The following is a 6,052-nucleotide window of genomic DNA, read 5'->3' on the forward strand; positions in this document are numbered from 1 at the left end:
CTGCCACTAAATTAAATATCACCTACTTGTAGTCACCATCATCAAAGAGCTCACGTGTCTACAAATTTCACAGTTGGCGGGTTCATTACCCACTGCCAAATCGAAATTGGCCTCGCCCCTTGTTGGCCTATCTCCATAATGTGTCAGGGAATCATGCTGTACACACTGGATGGAAACTGACTCGTCAAAGTAATTCAAGCTACAGTAATTCCAGTCAATATTTGAAAAAATAATGACTCCATAAAAACGAACCTGTTAGTTACGCTTTTATCCAGAATTATCTTCGTTATATTTTTCTCTGCAACTCTGGAATTATTTGGAGGCCTGGAAAAAACTCCCAACATGGTAATACCTGCTTTCTTGTTTCCAACTTCAGCACATACTACATCAGAAGACGATTCCTCAAAGCCCTTTCTGCAATCATAATGCTGTGGTTTATAAAAAAAACACCACACCTCCTCCTCTTTTACCATTGTCTCTGTTCTACTGAAATATTTGAATTCCAGAACCTGCAACAACTATTTCTGCCCCTGCTCTATCCGTGTCTCAGAAATGGCTAGATCATCGAACTCCGACATACCAACCCCCGCGGCAAGTTCACCCACATTATTGCGGATGCTCCTGATGTTGAATTACATACATTTCATACCGCCTTTCTACTTGCTGGTGTTCTCTTGTCGCCTTTGAAACCGTATTTCTGGCCTCACTACGCACAAACTCCTGGACATTGAACTACATTTTGGGATCCCATCCTTCTACTGAATTAGTTTAAACCCTCGTGAATAGCCTTATCAAATTGCCCCCCAGAATATTGCTACTAGTAGGTGTAGGTATAGTTGTAGACCATCCTGTTTATAGAGTTCCCACCTACCCCACAATGAGTTCCAAGTATCCAGCTATCCAAAGCAAACCCTCCTGCACCATCCCTGTATCGACATATTCAACTCCTTTCCCCCGATTCCTCACCACACAAGCACGTGGCACAGGCACCAAGCCAGAGGCAGCAACTTTGTATCTTCTAGCGGTAAGCTCACACCCGAGCTTCCTGAATGTCTGCCTTAAATCACCATTTATTTTCCTACCTATGTCGTTAGTACCTATGCTGACCATAACTTAAAGCTGATCCTCCTCCCATCAAGGAAACTGAAAATACGACCTGAGACACCACGGGCCCTGACATCTTTGAGGCCACATTCCTCCCCTATCACCAGAATCTCCTACCTGCCCTCGTACCTATAGAGTCCTCAGAGACTAATGCTGTGTTTTATTCCCACTTTCTATTCTGTACAACGGGGCAGACTCTGTGCAACATTCAAGTTCCACATGGCTTACCCAAGGTAAGTTATCCGCCCAAATCGTATATAAAAGCGAATACTTAGTTTTGAGGGAAAAACCACAACGGTTCCCTGCAATGCCCGCTGGTTCCCTTTCTGTTCCTGACAATAAACCATCCATCTTTTTGTTGCCCCTGAGGTACGCCAACCTCCTTGTAAATCCTCACAACAAACCATCCCCCCTCCCCTATGTTCCGAAGTTAATCCAAATTCAGCTCCACTTCCCTAATACAGTTTATGAAGAGTTACAGGTGTGTGCAATTTCGGCAGATGAAGTCAGCAGGGACATGAGTGGTGACCCTTAAACCCCACATTGTGCAGTATTAACATGCAACTGCCCAAACCACAATTCCCACTTTCTGAATTCCCAAAGAGGCTGTTGAATCAAAATGAGCAAAATAAAGCCTATTTCTGTGTCAATCCAACGCACAGAAACTTGTTTTTTTTCCCTTTGTTTAGAGGAGACGAATGGGTAAGAGACATTACCTAAGTAGTGTTTCAGGTAATGAAACCATGCAAATATATTTCTTCATTTGATCAGCGTCCATTCTCCACCTCTGCTCAGCATTTACTCTGCCTATTCAAGAGTTAAGTTTACATGGTTTTACATTTTCCTTCCCAGCTGGCCCTGGACCTCGCTACCACTCCTCCCACTGCCACTGCTACAGGTAAAAAGACAATGATGACAGCTGTTTGATTCCAGACAACAGAGTGTCGAGATCAAAAGGTAACATTTGGAAGATATGAGTGACAGAGCAGGAGAATGCAGCCATGTTAAACAACAAAGTATAAAACGAAAGACTGAACAAATAGAGATTTCTCCTATTAAATTAACCCATCCTTCTTCTGAGATTGTGCCCAATAATTCTGAATTTTCTGACAAGTTGGAGAACCATTTCGACTTCTATGTTGTCAAGTACTCTAACAATCTCAAATGCGTGATTACAGTCACCTCTCATTCTTAAATATCTCAATGAGTGTAGGCTGATTCTACTCAAACTCCCTTCGTCACATAGACCCTCCCGAGTTGCCATTAAGTTAATGCAGGTTCTCTGGAAAGCTTCAAACGCCAGTACATCATTTCTTTAAAAATATAATCCATTTAGTGTGGATACAGATACTTCAGGAGGACAAGTCTCCTCCAACGCTCACAGGAGTGGCCCTTGCATCTGAATTCCTCTATATCTTCCCGTGACAAATGCACCTAACATACACATCCCTCGAATCTCTAGGTTGTTTCGCATGGCCAATTGACCCAACCTGCATATGTTTGAATTGTGGAGCACATCGGAGCAACTGAAAGAAACCCATGCAGACAAGGGGAGACTGTGCAAATTCCAAATAATCAGTCACCCGAAGCTTGAATCATGCCAGGGTTTCTGGCTCTGTGAGACAGCAGTGCTAACCACTGTGCCTCTCTCCCCACCCCCACCCCCCCCACTGCCCAATTCAGGGCGATACGTGACCCACAATGATTCTCAGTATTCCAACGGTGTTCTGACTTATACCCAATACATTTCTACAAAATCCACTCCACTGTTACAGGCAATTAATTTGGAAATAAATAAAGAACTTCCAATTTGGTTAATCATTACCAGTTAATCTAGGATGTTAATCGTTCGTTTTCATGGGGAAGCATTCTCAAATACATCTGCTCAATTACTTTCTGCGGCCTTTCTCCATTCAAATGATATACAGCTCTCCAAAGCCTCCTGCCAACCTGTGTAACATTGTTCACCACATTGTCCAGCATTATATTTCATCAGCCAATTGTGACACAAGAAGATATTCATTGCTCTGAATCTGGGTGGCCGAAAGATATGGTGGACCCTGTTCACTGCTGCAATGCGAACAAGTCAAAGACAACAATGCTTCTCCCACGCATTTTCAAGGGCTTGTCAGAGCAATGAGTACTTCCTGCAGCTCTTTCCTCTATGTAAGCATGGTTTACTTGTTTCGGCCGTCTCCAGCATTCAGAAAGATTATGGCAGATGACATGTTTTCGTTCCTTATTCCTCAGTCGATGAAAGGATACGGGGTCTGTTCAGCGATTCCACTGGATTTCAAATGAATCACAGAATGCTGTAGAAGTGCCTTCAGTACCAAATCCCATCGTAGTGTCAGCTGATACACCTAAGATATATTTCACTGAGGCCGTCCAAATCTGAGTCTCCAAGCCCCATAAATGTCGTAAATATGGGAATTTCCCACACGAACGTTTGAAATGTCCTTAGTGAAACTCAGCAGCTTTACACCACCCAAACTATAGTCATTGAGGCACTGTGTTGTAGAAATAGTCAAAATGAGGAGAGAGACAGGGAGAAAAGCAAGTGCAAAATATGTAGGAATAGTTTTACTTTCTATTGGATGAAACCATGCAACGAAGGAGGAGAAGTGGTCACTTCAGCCCGTTGTGTTTGCTCTGTTACTAAATGAGATCAAGGTTCTTCTGATAATCATGACTGCCACGTTCCTGCTACTTGCGCCCTAAACCTTGACTTTATCATTGATTTAAAGTGTGTTTATGTCAGTCTTGAATGGACTGACTGAACCTTGACGGCCTCGGTGGTAAAAGAAAATTACAGATTCTCTTATCTCGCTGTGAAAAATGACTCCTCATTTTGAATCACGTGGCTCCTTTTCCTGCAATTATGTCTCTGTATCTGGACTTTCCTACAAATTGAAATTACTTCCCATCTGATTTTTGCACAGTATTCAGCACCATTCCTCAGATAGTGAAAACGTTCATCTTCAAATTCAGCAGATTTTAGCTAAAATGTCACAAATAACATTTGCACCACACAATTGATTCAAAATGGGCAACTTCAACAAGATATAATAACGCCATCGCCTCCTGAAATATAATAGGTTCACGATCATTGAATCACCAGTATCAACGTTCTGGGAGTTACCATTGTCCAGAAACTGAACTCGAAAAACCATATAAATACCAAGGCCACAAAAACAAATGAAAACATGTCAGAGTACAGGAAACCTGCACGAAGTACGTCAACTCCTAACAATGTTCTCTAAGCAAATTAGCATTTCTATTTCAAGTGACGGATAAATGTACGACCACTGAACTCCAATCGCACAGAACAGAATTATTGGCTTCTCCGATTTCAGCAAACTTTTGTTTGGGTAGTAATTTCGTGTTGCTTCGTGCAGGTTCATAGCTCCTTGCAAGTGGAGCCGCAGGTAACCAGGAGAATGAGGAATCGGTCTGGTATGCTTTCATTTATTTGTCAGTGCACTGAGTATAGGAGCTGGGATGTCATGTTGCGACTATACAGGACATTGTTTCGGTCAGTTTTGCAATATTGCGTGCAGTTTTCCGATTCCCTTCCTGTTGGAACGATATTTGTAAACTTGAAATGGTTCAAAAAATATTTACAAGGATTTTGCCAGGTTTAGACGATTTGAGCTAGAAGGAGAGGCTGAGTAGGTTGGGGCTGTTTTCACTGCAGCGTCGAAGGCAAAGGTGTGACCACGTAGAGGTTTATAAAATCATGAGGGGCATGGATAGGATAAATAGTCAAAGTATTTTCCCTGGTGTGTGTGTGGGGGGTGGGGGGTGGGGGTGTATGGGCACAGAATTATATAGCATAATGTTAGAGTGAGAGGGAAAGGGTATAAAAGGGAACGAAGGTGTAACTTTCACGCAGAGGGTGGTGCATGTATGGAATGAGGTAGTGGTGGAGGCTGGTACAATTGCAAAATCTAAAAGGCATCTGGATAGGGCGATGATATGAAGTGTTTACATGAAGTACTGGCAAATGGAACTTGATTAAATTAGTCGACCTGGACGGCATGGACGAGTTGGACTGAATAGTCTATTTCCATGCTGCACAGCTCTATGACTCTGTGCCTTTATGACAGTATGAATCTACCAGCCATTGAATCAAAGTTTGAATAAATCACAGAAAACGAAAACTGTATCAATAATAACCATGTAGCATTTTTTCTTTTCCATAGTAAATATAGTGACAATTGCCATCCTGACTCGGGGAATTATGGAGTTTCTGCGTGCAGCACTCTCTATGTTTGGCCATCACAGCGGTTATCACTGAGGTGATACTCCGTAAGATCAATCCGATTACTTCCCAAAACTTTTCTTGGATATTACTCCTGTTTACAGTTTTCATTACGCCCTGAACGATGCAGTTATAGACTACTCTATTTTCGTCACCATTCTTTTCACCTTCAATCCTTTGTCACCATTTGTTGCAGCAGAATTTTGAAATGTTCTACCAAAAGGACTGCACATGTAGTTCTGATTATCACAAGCATTCTACCTTTTTTGAAAAATATTTTCCTATTTATTTTAGATTTAGATGTTCAAAAACCATCAACAATATGCCATGGTACTCTTCAAATACATAGGTGTATTGCTATGATCCGGTATGGAGACGATTTAAACGATTTGAAAAGGTTTTTACGCCAAAATTTCCGTTCATTTTAATTACACTTTTGAAAGTACTTACAATAAGACACATTTTAAGTTCCAACCATGACTGCAAGTAATTTAAAGGTGAACGAAATGAAGAGAAAAGCAGTGACCAAGAAATAGAGAGTTGAAGATAGTGTATACGTTTACTGTTCGCCATTTCCACCAATTTAATACTTCTATGGTTGCAGTATATCTTAAAATATTTTAACATAGATTATCCATTAGATAGTGATGGTGAATATACATCCACAGTAGTAGCGTACATGTT

The sequence above is a fragment of the Hemiscyllium ocellatum genome, chromosome 48 (assembly GCF_020745735.1).
Source record: "Hemiscyllium ocellatum isolate sHemOce1 chromosome 48, sHemOce1.pat.X.cur, whole genome shotgun sequence".
In the NCBI taxonomy this organism is placed as follows: domain Eukaryota; kingdom Metazoa; phylum Chordata; class Chondrichthyes; order Orectolobiformes; family Hemiscylliidae; genus Hemiscyllium; species Hemiscyllium ocellatum.